The sequence below is a fragment of the Onychomys torridus genome, chromosome 10, assembly GCF_903995425.1.
Source record: "Onychomys torridus chromosome 10, mOncTor1.1, whole genome shotgun sequence".
In the NCBI taxonomy this organism is placed as follows: domain Eukaryota; kingdom Metazoa; phylum Chordata; class Mammalia; order Rodentia; family Cricetidae; genus Onychomys; species Onychomys torridus.
This window is the reverse complement of record NC_050452.1, coordinates 43,390,913-43,410,245: the sequence shown is the minus strand read 5'-3', so window position 1 is coordinate 43,410,245 and position 19,333 is coordinate 43,390,913. Positions and strand designations below refer to the sequence as shown.

At 45.6% G+C, this 19,333-nt stretch overlaps 1 protein-coding gene across 8 annotated transcripts in view; it reads right to left on the bottom strand.

The window, feature by feature from the left end:
• Apbb2 (amyloid beta precursor protein binding family B member 2) overlaps positions 1–19,333 on the bottom strand; it is a 331,671-nt gene that overhangs the window by 287,545 nt on the left and 24,793 nt on the right. Inside the window, exon 2 of one of the 8 annotated variants that reach the window (XM_036201547.1) lies at positions 10,739–10,803. The exons of the other annotated variants lie outside the window; for them this stretch is intronic. The gene's annotated coding sequence lies outside the window, so the exon portion shown is untranslated. The remainder of the gene's footprint in view (positions 1–10,738; positions 10,804–19,333) is intronic. 8 annotated transcript variants of the gene reach the window in all.

Below are 19,333 nucleotides of genomic sequence, written 5' to 3'. Positions count from 1 at the left end.
ATCAATTAAACGTTGGTGCGAGAAATGTAATGCAGAATAAATGCCATATTAACATTCTCTGAAGATAAATCTCCAAAGAGTTTAAACAAGTAAAAATTGAGTTCATGAATATTTAACACAGCTGGCTTTATTTAAAATTTCCAAGTCAGGCATGGTGGCTCATGTCTGTAATCCCAGCACTTGGGAGGCTGAGGCAGGATGGCCAAGATTTCAAAGCAAGCCTGGGTCATGCACAATAAATTCAAGCCCACCTGAAGCCCTGTCTCAAGAAAAAAACATTATTACAATGAAATTCCCCATAAGAGATGGTAATGTGGCACCTGCCTTTAGCCCCAGCACTAAGAAGGCAGGGACAGGCAGATCTCTGTGAGTTCGGGGCCAGTTTGATCTACATAGCGAGTTCCAGGTCAGCCAGAGCTACATAGTAAAACTTGTTTGTTTTTTTTGTTTTTTTGTTTTTTAATACTGCAAGAGTCATATAATGGCATAGCAAAGAATGGCAAGGGTTAAGAAAGCTAGGTTCTGTAAGCGTGCAGGAGCAGGAGAGAGCTGTGTTCATAACAGCAATCTTTTAAAGCCCCAAGGAAGACACACAAAGCACAATGACACCATTTATCAGAAACAATTCCCACCCTGGGCCTCTTTCTCACTCACACCTACAATTTCCATGTTGAATTTAAGAGACCAACCTCAGCCAAGACAAAGAGGGGGAGGTATGAAATACCTCTCAGAAGGAAGAAAACTGAGGGATCCCTTGTCTTTGGAGGGAGGAATTCCCATGGTGCACAGCTGCAAATGGATGCCCCACCACCTCATTGTCTGCTACAAGATCCAGGCTTTTACACAACTGTAGCTGGAGGGTCTAGGACATGCTTGAGTCTCTGCTTCAGCCTTTAGGGGGGAGTGAAACCTACTCAAACCTTTTCCCCTAACCCCCAGTGAACAGACAGATCTGCCCAGGCCTCCTACTCCCCTGAGCATCCTTGATGGGATGCTCCCCCAGCGACCAAAAGTTCTAAGCACACTCTGTTCCCTTGCTGTTCTCGCCACTCTGAACCCGGAAGAGGAGAATCAACCCCTGAAAGCCAAGATCCTCTCACCTCACATGTAATCGGTCAGATAAATTCTCAGTGAACAGGTGTTCTCTCAACTCGCTACCCTCACCAAAAGCACAGGAGCATCACCAGCTAATTCCATTGGCCATGTTTATTTTTCTTCCAGACCCACTAACAGCTGTGTAGAAATAACATCTGTTATCATCCTGACTATGGAACAATACAGGTCTCCTTCAACATAACTGCTCTAAGTTTCATCTCCCTGGCTGTGACAAAACACTCTGACCAATAGCAACGTCAGGGAGGAAGGGGATTGTTTCAGCTTACACAGTACAGTCCATGGTTGAAGGAAGTCAGGACAGGGACTGAAGTAGGAACCAAAGCAGAAACCATGGAGGAACACTGCTTGCTCACAGGACCACACTTAGCTAGCTTTTCTTACACAATCCAGGACAGACCACAGGCCTAGGAATGGTGCCACCCACGGTGGGCTGGGCCTCCCCACATAGATTAACAACCAAGACAGTGTCCCACAGACATGCCTACAGGCCAATCTTATCTAGACAAATCCTCAATTGAGACTTCTCAGATGACTCTAGGCTGTGTCAAGTTGGCAATAAAAGCAAACCTAATAGTCACTCATATTCAGCTCTAGTGGTGAAGAGTTTCCCAAGAATCTGTTGATGGAGTCATTAAGAGGAGGAAGTCTAAACTCATGGGCCATTCAGCACCACCTCTGGGGATCTTTGCTCTTACCTTAGAAAACTGTATCACTGAGAGGAGGTCAGGGTGAGTTGGTCAATTTACTCTAACTCCTGGTTTTAAAATACATGAAGGAGGAAAAAATGAAAAATTAGGGGTATAGATTATCCTGGAAGCTAAGTATGTACAGTTCCTCCATGCTCTTTTTTCATTTGCAAGTGACTACCAGATACATTTCCCTTCAGGCCACACAATTCTTCCCTTCTGATTCTGACTGCTCTTTCACTCACCCCTCAGGAGTCCAGTATAATATCCTCTTAAGAGAAAAGCCACAGAAACCTTCTTAGGAGACAGGCAGGCATAACAGACTTTGGCCAGAAGTTATTAGCACTGGGAAGACCACAAGTCCAAAAACCCAGTATCAGGGGCAAAGGACCTGGAAGGCCTATGCACTCCATTCCAAAGTTACAGTGTCTTCCCTGAGGTCTCTCCTATCCCAGCATCCTCTACCCAGCATCTCAGGTATGGACATGGGATCACGCCCTGAGGAAGCAAGTCAAGAAACTAAAGAAAATCAGGAGCCGTCCAAGTGTCCAGCCTCTACTTTCTCTCTTCTCAGTGATTTCGATGCAGTCACTTTGACTGCTACATTCTAACAAAACCAACTGCCAATGTCACCAATGACCTCCACATTTCCAAAGCCAGTAGCCATTCTGAACCTCCATCTTTCCGGACAACTGCCTTAAAACACATTGCCTGTGGCATCTACGGCTCCCCTTTCTTCACATTTTCTTCTGACCTCACTGACTCCTCAGGCCTTCTCTGCTGGTCCCCTCTAAGACTCTCCCACCTCTAGACTCAGGAGCGACACTGTGCACAGTTCTCAGACTTTAGCTATGGGTGCTCTCATCTCAACCGGTCTGCAGGTTTTGAATTACTTCTACACACTCATGAGTTCCAAATTACATCCCTGGCTGAAACTGTAATTTCCATATCCCAGAATCCCTCCTATACCTAGTGCCGCTCACTGTTTCTCCAAGAATGTCTAACAGGCATTATGCTATCCCCAAATGCTTTGTCCTCAAACCTTGATGTTATGGTGTTAAAACACACTTTGTCCTCCCAAAACTCATGTTTCACCTCTCTGTGTAGCCAAGGTGGGAGGTGGGACCTAATGGGAGGGCATTGGGTATAGGAGGGATTCATGTGTGAGTGAGCTCCCCCTCCTGTGGGACTGGATGAGTTATCACAAGAGTGGGTTGGTCTAAGTCCCTCATGTTCTCTTCCAAATGTGCCTGCTTGCCTACCCACCTTTCACCATGACAGGAAACGGCAGGAGGCTCTCCCCAATGGAGAGTCCATGTGGCCTCCACAATCTTGGACTTATCAGGCTCCAAACCAAGAGCCAAACTCAGCCTTTTTCTTTTTGTTACAAATGACTCAAGCCCAAACATTACAGGATAGCAATAGAAAGCAGACCAAATAGTCTCCTACCTCACTGTCCCTGGTTTGCTTTCTATTTTGTAATAAAACACCTCCCCAAAGGCAACTTGGAAAGGAAAGAATTTATTTCAGTCTACAGTTTATAGTTCACCACGGAGGGAAGTAAAGCCAGGAACTGAAGCGGAGGCCATGGGGGAATGCTGATGACTGGCTTGCTCTCCATGACTTGCTCAGCTGGGTGGCAATATCCAGAGTGGACTGTGCCCTCCCACATCAATCATTATTCAAGAAAACGCCCCACAGGTTTGCCTACGGGTCAATGTGATGGGGGCATTTTCTCAGTCAAGGTTCCCTCTTCCCAGGTGACCTAGGGTCAGATCCAAAGGAAAAGTCATTTCCCCAATGTAATTGGCCCCCATAAACTCATAGGGAGTGGCACTATTAGGAGGTGTAGCTTCATTACAGTAGGTATGGACTTGTGTCACTGTGGGAGTGGGCTTTTAGGTCTTCTATGCTCAAGCTACACCCAATGTCTCAGACCACTTCCTGTTGACTGTGGATCAAAGATGGAGGACTCTCAGCTACCTCTCCAGCACCATGTCTGCATGCATGCCACCATGTTTCCCCGCCATGATGATAATGGACTAAACCTCTGAAACTGTAAGCCACCCAACTAAATGTTTCATTTATAAGAGTTGCTATGGTCATGGTGTTTCTTCACAGCAATAAAAATCCTAAGACACCCAAATTCTGGTGGTCCCAACATTCCTCAGGAACTCGTGAAGCCAATTCCCTCTACCAAGGGAGTCATTTCCTTTATCAATGGCAGAAGGGACAAAAGGCTATCTGCAGTGTCTATTAGCATACCAGAGCTCATGCTGGCCTCAGGCTCCCTCAGTATCCCAAGTACTTGTTATACATTTCGGAGTCCATGCTCAGCTCCTCTCTCCAGCTCTTCCACCCCAGTCCTCCCCCGCTACTCATTTCTCCTTATAACCCTGCGTCTCAGCCATGCACTCTCTTGGTCCACTCTGTCCTCCTCTCTCACTCGCCCCCACCTCTCTTTCTCACTCCACTCCTGCTTCTCTCCTGGTCATGCCCAGTCTGCTGGCCATGTTCAGTCTACTTCTTTCTCTCTCTGCTCTGGACTCCTCCAGATGCCTCTGACAGTTCTCTCCCTCACACCTAAGTCACAGAATAGTATTTTAAGGTGTGTTATCTTTATGTTGCATCTGTTTAACTCTGTAAAGCTGTGTTACCGTGCCTGTCTAAGACACCTGATGGTCTAATAAAGCGCTGAGCAGCCAATAGTGAGGCAGGAGACAGGATGGGTGGGGCTGGCAGGCAGAGAGAATTAATAAAAGGAGAAAGAACTCTGGGAGAAAAGGAAGAAGGAGCCAGAGAAGGAGGAGTACATCAGGGGCCAGCCACCCACACAGCCAGCCACGGAGTAAGAGTGAAAGTAAGATATACAGAAGAAAGAAAAGAAAAATGCCCAGAGGCAAAAGGTAGACGGGATAATTTAAGTTAAGGAAAGCTGACTAGACATGAGCCAAACTAAGGCCGGGCATTCATAATTAAGAATAAGCCTCTGTGTGTGTATTTATTGGGGAGTGGGGTGGCAGGCCCCTCAAAAGAGCAAAAACAAACAACACACCTACGATTTAAAAAAAAAAAAAAAAAACACCTTCCCCTTAACCATACCATGGAACAGTCACGCTTTCAGTTTATCTGCCTAGCTTGTGTCAAATTGACAAAAATTAAGTACTACACTCTCTGAGTGGCAGCTCCATTCTTCCAGCTGCCTATGCACACGGTCACCCTGCACACATCTCATTTACAAGGGAACCCTGCCGACAAGTATTGTCTCCAACCTGTCCAAACAGTGATCGTTCCTCAAGCCTAAGCAGAGACAAGGCTGTATCTCAGCAACAGAGGTGCTAACATCTGTGAGGCCCCAGGCCCAACCTCCAGCCCTATCAATAACAAATAAATAAATATTACAAGCCAATTCTTAATTAGTAGCTTGACAATTTTCAGCTATTGCCATTACATTTTTCTCAATAAATATTAAAAGTCAAAAAAAAAAAAAAAAACTACAGATGTGGGCTGGCGAGATGGCTCAGTGGTTAAGAGCACCGACTGCTCTTCCAGAGGTCCTGAATTCAATTCCCAGCAACCACATGGTGGCTCACAACCACCTGTAATGAGATCTGGTGCCTACTTCTGGCCTGCAGGGATATGTGCAGACAGAGCTCTGTATGTATAATAAATAAATAAATCTTAAAAAAAAAAAAAGATGTGTTGATGCCACTAGACTGTAACTTTATCGGGAACAGGGGCCATTGCATTCTAGCTTCGGAGCCTAAATCTGATATGAAACAGGAAATCATGGTGGGGGAGGGGGGTCAGATATTGGAAGGAACAGCAGGAGAGGGGCAAGGAGTTATCTACCTCAGGAGATAAGCAGACCTGGACACAACAAATGTACCTTTATATAGTCATCAGAGTCCCGGGCAAAAGGATTGTAAAATATTATAGTACCTGAAGGTGTGGGACTGCTAACATAAAATAATGTGTGTGAAGTTCCTAAAAATCACTTATTCTCAGCCTGACGGTGGTGGTGCACACCTTTAATCCCAGCACTGGGGAGGCAGAGGCAGGAGGATCTCTGGGTTCAAGGCCAGTCTGGTCTACATAGTGAGTTCCAGGACAGCCAGAGCTGTACAGCAGGTTTCTATCTCAAAAAACCCACAAACAACAACAACAAATCACTTGCTCCCTTTTCCTTCCTTTGCCTTGTTGTGTTCCCCCTGTTCTGTTCTAGTGTGCTGTTTGTCCTTTTTTGTTGGGTTGGGGTTTTCTTGAAACAGGATCTCCCTATGTAGCCCAGGCTGGCCTAAAATTTGCTATTAGCTCTGGGCTGGACTCTCCTCCTCCCTCAGAAACCCAACTGCTTCACCACCACATCCTGCTCAGTTACTTTCTTGATAATTCTCTCCATTACTGCCCCATGCTTTGGATCAGAACCTTGAATTCTAGTATGAAGAGGGTATTATTAAAACTGTTAACATTTAAGGCAGGAAATGTTGTTGTTGTTATTATTATTATTATTATTATTATTATTATTATTATTATTATTGTTACACTTCAGTGCTGGGTGGCCTCTTATGTGAATCTTTGATTCCCTCGAAGAGAGAATTACTCTGCATTTGATCATTACAAACAACACTGTTTTCTCTCTATTGACTATGCCTACATCAAGATTCGCGTAAATCATTTTTCCCCATCCTTTGCTGTTTGAGACAGTGCCTTGCTATGTAGGCCCTAATGCACACTGAAGTTGTGGTCATCCTCCCGCCCGCCTTGGCCTCCTGAGTGCTGGCATTACCATCACGCCTGGCACCTCTTTTCTTCAAGAACTGGCTCTCACTTCACTCCAATACTTAACTGCATTCAGTTCTGGCAAATGGTTTAAAATGTCTTTTCCACGCCCTGTAGTCAGTTATTCTTGTAGACCCAAAGCAGACTGCTAGGTGTTCCCACCTCTCACAGCAATTCAATCACGACTCTGTGTGGTCTGATGCAAAATAACAAAGCTGGGGAGGGGGGCAACATCTCCTGTACGGATTGGTTTCCGCCTTTTACCTATCTTTGCATGAGGAGACACCAATAGCAAAAGTCACCCCCGGCCCCAGACTGGAATAAATACTGTCTTAGTGGCCTGGGACCACCTGCAACACTCTAAGGCAAACATAATTAGCATACGGGCTGTGTATTTACAGCACAGCAATGTCCTATTATAGATGGAACCAAAATATTTTACTACCATAAACATAAGCAACAGTCTTCCCAGGCAGGCCTATCTAATTTCATCAGCTTACTGAAATTACATCTTTCACTAAATCAGCCTCGGGGCACAAATGCAGTAAGATAACATTAATTAAAATGCATAAAACCATCCAGGAGCATCAAGGCACGTAGACTACTTTTTTTTTTTAAAGGGCAGAAATTGAACTAAAAATAGTAATTGCTTTTTGGCCAGCTTAAAAGGCTTGGTCTTACCCAGTGCCTGAAGCTATGATTCTACTAGACTTTCTCCGAAGTAGGATAACAATTAGTGTGCTATTCACTTGTCTGGTATGCAGTAGCTTTGCAGGTTGTGTGTGCATGCTCACTTAGCAACCACAGGCTCCCTGTTTGCCATCAAGCAGTATTTAATGAGTACTGAAGCATTCATTATGTTACCACTATACAACAAATTCACCATTCTTACAACAGTCCACGTGTTCCTGGAGAACCCCAAAACAGCATCACTGAAGTTCACATCTCTATTTCATTTTAAAATAAATTCTCATGGACCACACACAGACAACTGTTGTGGAATATTAGTTGAAGATGTGTTACACTCATTTATGCTGTGGAATACTTGTTTAATGATGCAAAGATGCGCTGCATTCTTTTATGTTGCATTTGTTTAACCCTGTGAAGCTGTGTTACTGTGCCTGTCTAAAAAACCTGATTGGTCTAATAAAGAGCTGAACAGCCAATAGCTCAGTAGGAGAGAGAAATGGGTGGAGTTGCCAGGCAGAGAGAATAAACAGAAGAAAAGAGAAGGAGGAGGAGCAAGAAAAGGGGAAGGAAAGAGGACACCAGGGGCCAGCCACCCAGCCACCCAGCCACCCAGCCAGCCACGGAGTAAGAAGGAAAGAAAGGTATAGAGAGTAGAGAAAGGTGAAAACCCAGAGGCAAAAGGTAAATGGGATAATTTAAGTTAAGAAAAGCTGGCTAAAAACAAACCAAGCTAAGGCTGGGCATTCATAAGTAAGAATAAGACTCTGTGTATTTATTTGAAAGCTGGATGACAGGCCTCCAAAGAGCAAAGAGTGGAAAAAAAAAAAAAAAAAAACAGGCAATCATAATTATGATTATCACTAATAGTCATACTGCCTTCACACTGACATGATCTCAGTATTCATAGAATCCCATCAGGTAAGTATTAACTGGAAAAACCTGTTCAAGGTCATACAAGGCAATGGTGCAGTCAGGACCAGAACCCAGACCTGCTGGACTCCAGCTCCTCAGGCACTTGGTGGAACCGTGTGTCTTAGAGAATCATTTCAAACATAAACAGATACAGATAGGCATAGATGTGAAGGACTCAGTGTTATCACTAAGATAAAGGACCTTTGCCTACATAGAGGCACCATAATGTCACAATGGTGTTTTGAATTTTACCTGTCTGTATCAGGCTGTCTCAAGTATCTGCATTCAAATAACCACAGGAGAGAAATGAAAGCAGGTCAGAGATGAGTTTCAACTAGAAATCTGGGGGCTGAAGAGGAGATGTAATGAAACAAAAACATTATCTCCAGCAACAGGAGGCGCCTGTTCGCCTTCGGAAACATTAGGATGTGACGCCTGTCAATGGGTGGGATTTCAATGGTGCTCTCTAGTATATTACTGTGCTTTAGACTAAAACCAGCGCCATTCTTACAACATGAAGAACAGGAGCCCTTGAGAAAAACACCACCAACAAACAGTTACACCAGCAGGCTCCTAGTGTCGAAAACGGTACTGCTGCCCGTTCAGTGCCCCACTAATGGAAGCCACACAGACATGAGCTGTAACTTTAACCGATGGCCAGGTGCTATGACGTTCGCATGTGTGGCCAATCAGCTCCCACTATGGTAATACTTAACACGGTAACTGTATCAGTCGCTTTTCTATTATGGTGATAAAGCACAACAGCCAGAGATGCTTGTAGAAAAGGGGCTTTTATTTGGGGCCTACAGTTCATGGCTTTCGTAGTGTGAACACAGCAATGGAGCAGCAGCAGAGAGCGCACATCCTGATGCATACACAGGAAGTAGAAAGTACACCAGGAAAATCAATCAATATCTCTCTCTCTCTCTCTCTCTCTCTCTCTCTCTCTCTCTCTCCCCCTCCCTCCTCCCTCTACCTCCCTCTACCTCTACCTCTACCTCTACCTCTACCTGTCCCTCTCTCTCCCCCCACAATGTCATCACCAAGTGGATGCAAAACCATTACTCCAATATATATTTATGCAAAGAAGTTTGGACTATATACTGAAGACAGTTGCAAGTGTGCATCCTGTTTAATTCACACTGAAGTGCCTATAAATTGTGACTAGTGCTTTTAGTTATGCATGTCTACATCCCTGGGGGACATCCAGAGGCCAGCTTAGAGAAAAGAAAACCAGCGGGTAAAGACCCGGCTACAGCCATCTACCTGCAGCCCTCAAAGCAAAGGGATGACAGAAATCTGGGGGGGGGGGGGCAAAAAGAGAAAACAGACTCTACAGCAGTTGTTCTCAACCTGTGGGTCGCAACCCCTAGCGGGCAGACTACCCTTTCACGGGGGTGAGTCACCTGAGACCATCAGAAAACACAGGTATGTACATTATGACTCATAACAGTAGAATTGCACTTATGAAGGAGCAACGAAAATCATTTTATGGGGGGGGGGTGGTCAGCACAGCATGAGGAACTGTATTAAAGGGTCGAAGCAGTAGGAAAGTTGAGACCCAGTGCTCTAGAGCCATTTCAAAGTCACTGACGTTCCGACCTCTGTGAAGCAGGTACAGTAAAGGGCTCATCAAGAGCAGAGGGCCTCAGGCCCTGGCTCCGCTTTGACAGACGTGACTGTCTGTGTCACTGCCCACCAAACGTTTGCGATCCTAACCACCCCCAGCACAATGCCAATGGGAGATATGACTTCTAGACAGTGACAGGACCCTAAGGATGCCCCCCCCCCCATGAAGAGAACTGTATAAACCCTTCCAGAGAGTTCTTGGCCTTTTCTTCACCTGAGGCTGTAATGAGTCAAAGACAGTCACGTCTGAGCCATAAAGTAGGTCTCTAATCTGCTGGGGCCCTGATCCTAGAGGTCTTGGCCTGCAGAGCCGTGAGCAATAAAAGTCACCTGTCTATGACACTTTGGTGATAGCAGCACGGACAGGCTAAGAGAGAACGTGTAAGGGTGACTGTGCTTATCCTAACGGCAGAGGCGACAGGCAGCCTACAACGTACACAGCTGGTGGGAGTGTAAACTGGGACAAACTACTTTGGACAGCTTTATTAAAGCCCAACAACCCAGGCCTGTCTTCCTACTCAGCGGTCCTGCTCCTAAGAATATATCCAACAGCCTTTCATGATAGGACTCACCAAAGGCATGTGGCAGACTCTCAAAGCAAATGATTCCCAACAGCCAAAACTGGGAAACTGAACGTCAACCATGGTGTAGATGATCTGAAGTATAGTCACAAACAACCGAACAAAGGAGACTATTAACTCCACAACCTCATGGCTGACCGAGCAGAAGACACAAAGAACACACGTGGTGTGATTCCATTTAGATGGAGTTCAAATGAAGGAGAGCTGAGCTTTAATGATAAAGATGATGGAGTGTACACTCTGAATGGGAAAGACGGATCGGACTGACCTGGGTAATAGTCACATGGGTACACACACATGGCAAAAGGCACCCAGTGACACACTTACGGTTGTGTGCTTTACCTTAGTTCTACAAGTCTGAGAGTCCGATATGGCGACCCACAGCAGGCATCCCAGCACTCAGGAAGCTGAGGTGGGAAAAAGACCAAGGTGAGTCAGAGGCCAACCCAGGCTATACAGCAAGATCATGTCTCAAACCAAAACCACATGGGGCTTGTCTCAGGCAAGATTTCTATTGCAGTGAGAAAACATCATGACTAAAAGCAGCTTGGGGAAGATATGGTTTATTTCGGCTTATAATTCCCAGGTCATACACCAATCGCAGAGGGAGGTCAGGACAGCATATTCAAGGCAGGAACTGAAACAGAAGTCATGAAGAAATGCTGTTTTACTGGCTTGCTCTCTTGGCTTTTGTTCGTTTGTTTGTTTGGTTGGTTGGTTTTTTTGAGATAGGGTTTCTCTGTGTAGCTTTGGAGCCTTTCCTGGAACTCACTCTGTAGCCCAGGCTGGCCTCAAACTCTCAGAGATCCGCCTGCCTCTGCCTCCCAAGTGCTGGGATTAAAGGTGTGCGCCGCCGCCGCCACCACCTAGCTCAGCCTGCTTTCTTAATGCCCCTGGGACCACATGCCCAGGGCACCGCCACCAGGTAGCATCTGTGGCCCCACTCACAATGAGCTGGGCCCTCCCAAATCAATCACTAATCAGGAATATGACCCACAGGCTTGCCTACAGGCCAATCTTATGGAGGTATTTTCTCAACTGTAGTTCCTTCTTAGCTGTGTCTACATTTTGTGTCAAGTAGACAAAAGCCAATCTTCACAGTGGTACGGCCTTTGGGAGGCTGAAACAGGAGCATTGCTATGAGTTTGAGACCAGACTAAGTCACACAGAATAAGACCCAGTCTTTTATAAAAAAAAAAAAATGCTTGCAAGGTCCAGGCTTGGATCCCCAGCACAGGCTTCCCCACCAAAACGAGGCTAAAGAACATTCCTCTTTCCCTATATGAATATACTAACACAAATGCCCCCCCCAAAAAAAATTCTCTAGCCAGTTACCTAACATAAACACAAGCTCCGGATATGAGTGTGATTGTGTGTGTGAGTGAGGTGTGTGTGGGTATATGGGGGTCTGGGGTGGGGGTGTAAAACACACAGAAAGAGACCAGTCCAGACAAGCCCAGTGGTGCAGGCTTGTACTCCCAACCACTCAGAAAGCTGAGGCAGGAGGATCACAAGTTCAATGACCATTGAGCTACTGAGTAGATAAAAGGCCAGGCTGGGTAACTTCTCAAAACAAACCATCTCTGAATAAAAATCAAATGGCTGAAAACGTAGCTCAGAGATAAAACACCCCACCTATCACCAGGGAGATAAATCCCTGCTACAACCAGGAAGGAAAAAGGAGAAAGGAGAGGGGTTAGGCCCAAACAATCCATCAGTTCAGTCACAAGAGTGGGCTGGCGTCTCTCCACTCTGCCTTTCACGGGTCTTCCTTTTTATGTGCGGGCGTTTGGGCCCAGATGACAGCAGCATCCTCTCTGGGTCCATTATCTGTCCCTGGAGAGTGCCCATCAGGGACCCAGTGGAGTCAGGTCACACCCGAGAGGTTACAGGCCACAGGCCATCGGGCTAAGCGGCAGCCTCACCTAGCTCAGGATGCCAGATGCTCGGACTGGTGAGCTGTGCCCCTCACCAGACCAGATGACCAGGGTGAGGTGAAACTAACATATGGCTCTCCTCCCTTGTCCAATTTCCCCAACCAACAGCTTTCTGCCCCCTTCCCCGTTATCAGAAAGGATAAAGGGAAAGGCAGAAGGAGACAGAAGCATCTACATGGTCAATTAATGTTGACAAGGAGGCCAAGAGGACACAATAGGAAAACGAGTCATAAGCGACACTGGGATTTCCTCAAGGCCAGAGAATGACACTGGACCCTTAGCTGACACTGGGCACAAAAATTAACTCAAAACAGGTAAGAGATTTAACTGTGAGGCCTGAGACCGGAAAAATCCTAGAAGAAAGCTCAGAGAAGCCTCTAGACATCAGCACCGGCAACATTTCTGTGCCTCTCGCATCAAAAGCTCAGGCTCCAAAAGCCACAATAAATACAAGGCGTGTCACATTAAACAGCTTCTGCACAGCAAAAGAAACAAGAAACGAAACAGTCACTTGCTGGATGGGAAAAAATACTCACGATCCAATTATCTGATAAGGTGTTAATGCCCAAAATTCATAAAGAACCCAATCGGAAAAGAAACAAATAATTTCACTAACAAACAGGCAAGGGATCTGAACAGACAGCTCTCCAAAGACAGAAGAAGAAGATGCCTGGCAGGTGCGCAGAAAGGTACTTCACCCAGATTCTTGCACAAATGCCATGCAAGTCCCACTCGCCTAGGCAGCTGATCTCACCAAGTCGGACGATAACCAATGTCAGGGAGGGTGTGGCGGAGGGGGCTCCCGCACAGTTGGGAATGTGGATTGTTGCAACCCTTATGAAGAACAGTCTGGAAGTTACTAAAGAAATTTTACAAAGCAGTTAAACCTCCCTCCTTTGGATAGTACTGACATGATAGCACAAGGGGAAAGTTCCATGTTGAACTTCACACGATGGTTGGCAGAGAAAACACCAGTGTGCTAACAATGTGTGCATATAAGAAATGTGTTTGGATTTAGGTCTGTCTTCAAGGTGTCTCTCGGTTTATCCACACATATGCACATATTCCAAAATGACAAATGGTTCCGATCCCAAAATTTCAACATGGGGCACTTGATCCACAGAATCTCCGAATCAAAGTTGGGTTTGGTGGCACATACCTGTAAACCCATCCTGTGTGAGCCAGAGGGAGGGGACCACTGCAAGTCTGGGGCTAGTTTGGTCTATACAATGAATTCCAAGCCAGCCAGAGCTAGACGATGAGATTCTGACTTTAATAAGAAAAGGAAAGAGGATTAAAACAAAATCATCCTCCAAATGGTCTGCAAGGAAATAAAATTCCCACTTCATAAAGACATACCTTCGGGGTTGGGGATTTAGCTCAGTGGTAGAGTGCTTGCCTAGCAAGCTCAAGGCCCTGGGTTCAATCCTCAGCTCTAAAAAAAAAAGACATATCTGCATTGCAGATGGTGTTCACTGCACCATCATTCACAACAACCAAATAATGGAAATCATCTAAGCCTAATGATAAACCATATATATCTTTAGATTCGTATTCAGCCTTGAAGAATGAGATGCTGCCATTTGCCACAATTCAAATAAAACCTGAAAGAAATCATACTTGATGAAATAAAGCAGACACAAAGACAATTTTCACATGATACCATTTATACATGGAGCCCTTTAAAGTCAAAAGATACAAAATAAGGAGCAAGAAGGAATGGGGACCTGTAGGTTAGAGGTCACAGGAGCAGATACACAGACTGAGCAAGTCTAGAGATTCAGCGCATGGAAGACACTGCAGTACTGTCCTTGTGACTCCTTGCCAAGAGGTTTTTTTTTAAAGCTGTTCTTGGCACAAAAACAATTTTAAACTGGGTAACTATGTGATATGATGGAATTAACCTGCTTCACTATAGTAACCACTTCACTATTTATGTCTCCCATAACATCATCCACCTTAAATATAAACCATATCAGTTTTTGGGTTTTTTTTTAATTTTATGTGGGTAGTTCTTGCCAAATCAGGTCACTGGCCAAGTGGGATGGTCAGCCAAGGAGTCTTATGTAGACAAACAAATGTCCTGACTCAATCACCCCACCTACCTATCCCCAAACACTGCTGATCCCAAGAACCACAGAGCAGCATGCAGGAGGCTACAGACACTGAGCTAACCTGCAGGCTTGCCCAGCTTGGGATGGCAGACGCTCAGAGTGATGGGTGTGCCAGCACCAGACCAGATGAGCAGGGATGAGGAGGCTGGAAATCTGCAAAGCCCTAAGACAGTATCCTGCACTAAATGTCTGCAGAGCTGGGCATCAGAAGTAACAAACCAGATGAAGTCATTTCCCCTACTTATTTTTAACCCCTTCATGCTACCATTGCAATTAAGGACCTGTTTGCACAACCCAAGCTGAGCATGTTTAGTAAAAATAACTATTGCATGAGATGGACAGGTGGTGCATACCGTTAATCCCAGGACTTGGAGGCAGAAGCAGGAGGATCTCTGTGAGTTTGAGGCCAGCCTGGTCTACATAGTGAGATGGATAGATGGATGATGGATAGATGAATGGAAGGATGGATGGATGGATGGATGGATGGATGGATGGATGGATGGATGGTTGGATGGTGACAGCCAAGACCATACCACCTGGTGCATGGATGGGTCTGTTGGGGTGTTACATTCTCCTGAGACTACAGAAATTGCTGAAGATGGAAGAGGATTAACCTTCACTTTCCCAAAAGACCACCAAACCTCCAGAGGTGGGCTTTGGCAGTGAACTTGTTCTCAGTGAACCCTGAGTGGTGAGAGACTGGACTTGAAATTTAAAAAAGCAGAAATGAGCATTATGAGATTAAAATGTGAACTGTCTGCTACCACCTCTCACCTGTTCAACCTCTTGGTCTCCAGCTGGTAGTATTGCTCCTGGTGGACACTGACCGCTGGGGGCAAGCCTTTGAGGGTGATGTGACCCGGCTCTAACTCTGCTCCCACCTCAGCTAACTGATCCACCACAACTTGAACTAATAGCACCGCAATCTCCCACCACGCTGCACCCCACTATATAGACTAGAACTGTGAACCAAAGGAGACGTCTCCCAGAAGCCACTTCTGCCAGGGTACTCGGTCACAGCAACCAGAAAAGTGACGCTGCGTAAATGCAAAGCTTTCCATCCAACTGGTTTATGAAGCCAGACAGTTTGCCCTCCCTAGTCTTATCTAGACCCCACAGTGTGGGTGGTGGTTGGAAGGAAAATGGCCCCCAAGGGAGTAGCATTATTAGATGTGGCTTTACTGGAGTGGTGTGGCCTTGACGGACGAAGCGTGTCACTGTGGAGGCGGAGGCGGGCTCTGAGGTCTCCTATATACTCAAGCTACACCCAGTGTGTCAGTTCACTTCCTGTTGCCTGCAAGTGAAGATGTAGGGTACTCAGCTACTTCTCCAGCACCACATCTGCCTGCACGCCACCATGCTGCACCATGATGATAATGGACTGAACCTCTGAAAATGCAGCCAGGCATGGTGGCACACACCTGCAATTCTAGCACTTAGGAGGTGGGTGGAGGCAGGAAGATCAAGGGCACCAGGACCTCCCCATGGCCGTAACAGTCCTAAGGGTTTTGGAGAGTTCAAGGCTAAACATGATTACATAGTGAACTAAAAGTCAGCCTGCCTACCTAAGACTCCGACTCAAAAAAAAATTTTTTTAATATATTTTTATTTCTATTTGTGCATTGGTGTTTTGCCTGCACATATGTCTGTGTGAGGGAGACAGATCCCTTGGAATTGGAGTTACTGACAGTTGTGAGCTGCCATGTGGGTGCTGGGAATTGAACACAGGTCCTCTGGAAGAGCAGCCAGTTCTCTTAACTGCTGAGCCATCTCTCCAGCCCAAATTATTATTTTTTTTTAAAGGCAAACCTGCTTTGTGGTTTTCCAGCACCTCTCCAAAAGCTTCCCTGCTTAGGCTCCATGCCCAATGCTGCCTTGGCTGCCCCTAAAATTGAGACGTCCCCAACTATGTTTTATGTTCTGAGGGAGATATCACAAGTTGGAGGAGATGTCCCAAATGCTAACAATTATTTGCTCCAAATGCTGTCATTTCCGGTAGTGTTTACTTTTTACTTCCTTCTCATCTGAGGCTTGTCGTAAGGGACACATTTTTCTTTTTGTGATTAAAACACACACAACTGAAGTGACCATCCCCTTCAAAAACAAAAATAACATGAGACGGGGCCATAGCTGAGGTCATGTGCACAGCACTCCCTCTCCTTTCTCCTCTGCACACAGGCTGGACGAGCCCCCATCCCACCCCGCCCCTGTGGCTGAGGTTCTGGGATGCTTCTCATTTGTCATGACATTGGTTCTGAGCATGGAATGATGTCACTGGATAATCTGGAGACAATTAACAACAAACCAAAACCATCTTTAAATTGATTGCTTAAAAATACAGGTGGTTCGCCAGATTTGAAAACAAAATCATGTTGGCTCAACATGTTGGTTTATTTTTTTTATTTTGCCTAATCAGCAATCTGTACACAGCCTTGTGCCAATGTCTGGCCCATTTTAATACTCCTTCCTGTACTTCAACGTCATACGCTGCAAACTTTTTTCACTTCCTAATACCAACATTCAAATGGTGAGAGAGCATGGCTCCAAGCATGCATCCAAGCCCACAGGAGCTATTGAACTTGGCTAAGAGTGTGGACTGCGGCATCCTAAGCCTGGTCTTCCGAGAACAGCTGCAGCCCTGAAGCCACTGGGTTTTGAGTCGGTACTTCACTGTGGCCAAGCACTAATCTGAGAATTGTAAATTAGTCTGCTTATTTCATCACACTCCCATCCTGACTCCCATCCCCACCTCCAAGAAAAAGCCTTTTATTCCTATTTAAAATTTGAAAATATATAGGCCTGTGAAAAACCCAGGAAGCAGCAGGATTTAACTCCCTCAATCCCCGTATTAAATAGCCACAGCCCTCCTCTGCTGCCTGCCTGGCAGACTCCCACTCACCTTCATAATCCTCTGAAAGAACCTTTCCCAGACCCTCGAAGCGGAATGCTCTACTTCCCGCCTCCATCCTTTTGGTTCACATGCTATTTTACTAAGAGGCACATTAACAGATCCCTGCTGACTTGACCCAGAGCTCTGGGTGAGAAAGAGCTACGACTTATTTCACACCTGAATTCCCCACTCTTAATAAATATCAAAACATGAAAGTCACAGATGTGAGGCCTTCTGCATCCCTTTGGTAATATAAGGACATCCAGTAAGAGTTCAGAATCCTAGGTACTGTGCATCTTTTTTTTTTTTTTTTCAAGACAGGGTTTCTCTGTGTAACAGTCCTGACTGTTCTCTGTCCTGGAACTCAATTTGTAGACCAGATTGGCCTAGACCTCACAGAGATTCACCTGCCTCTGCCTCCCAAGTGCTGGGAATAAAGGTGTGTGCCACCACCACCCGGCTACACTGTGTGTATCTTAACTCAGTTAATCTTTACAATAACCCCACAGACGAAGGTCCCAGCATTGTCGCCATCTTGAAAATATGTGGGCTGAGGAAAAGTTTAAAAATCTCACCATCTAACAAGAACTGTGTTCAGAGCCCCCCAGACATACTCATATCTGAGGTCCGGCAGAAGGGATGGAGTGAATTCTAATCCCAAGATGCCACCGGGTACAATCTTCCCCTTTCAAGAAGTAAGCACTTAGAGGGAAGACTCCTGTTCTGGGCCCTTCCAGAGTGGATGGCTTCTCTCCCAGCCGCAGACATGAGGTGATGGCAGGGAAGCCTCCTCCTGTGGAAACTCGCCCTGCTCTTACCAGTGGCCTGTCTCAGGCATGTCTTTCTTTTAGTGGCCTTACTCCACACTCTGCCCCCATCTCCACATAGCCATCCCCCTGCAGTGTCTCTTCCTGGCATTCTCCAAGTGTCTATGTCTCAGTTTCCTCCCCTAATATGGCCACCAGCTGTGCCAACTTTAGAGCTCAGGCTAGTCCACCATGGCCCGTCTTAGCTGTTTTACAAAATACTGTTTCCAAATGAGGTCAAGTTCAGAGAGAGCAAAGACTGGAACAGGCTTCCAGGAATTTTCTTGAGAGAGATACAGTTCAACACATCTCAAATACCCTTTAAAATCGAGCCCAGCAATACAGAGAAGTGACTCTAATCAGTTTCTCTAATCTAATGCTAAGACCTCTGGGACCTCACATCACCCCTGTGGTAAATGGTTTGAGGTTCTGGAGTCTTGCTATAAACAAAGTAATAAGAAAACCAACAAAACATAACATGTTTTAAGTAAACGAGAAACTTCCTTTACCATGAGAATTTCCATATCCCGGAAGCCAACAGATAAACTAAAAATATTCAAAGTTCGGCCCTTTCAGCCTCTCCTCTCAGGCTCTCAGTCAGCCTGAACACTCTTCTTTCCAAGAGAGTGACATCTTGAAATGTTGACCAATCACTAGCAGGCAATAATATTCTATAATGGCAACATCTAATCACTGAGACTTAATGTGCATTCTGTGTGTGTGTGTGTGTGTGTGTGTGTGTGTGTGTGTGTGTGTGTTATATGCAGATGTGCATGTGCATATGTGTACACCTGCACGTGGAACCCAGAGGTCAACACCAGGTATTTCATAATCATTCTCCATCTTGTTTTTTAAAGACAAGGTCACAGAAACATACAACACAGAAAAAGTGCTTAACATTAACGTTACATGCTTTTTTATGCAGCTCAGGAAACCCTTGAACTTGCAATCTTCCTGCCTCAGCCTCTGTATTAGGATTCTCTAGAGGAACATAACTTGATATAATGAATATATGCATATATGTGTATGTATGTACATACATACATACATACGTGTGTGTGTGTGTGTGTGTGTGTGTGTGTGTGTGTGTGTGTGTGTGTGGTTTATTAGAGTGGCTTGAAGGCTGTGTTCTGGCTAGTCCAATAATGGCTATCTCCTGATGCAAAGACTAAGGGTCCTATAGTTGTCCA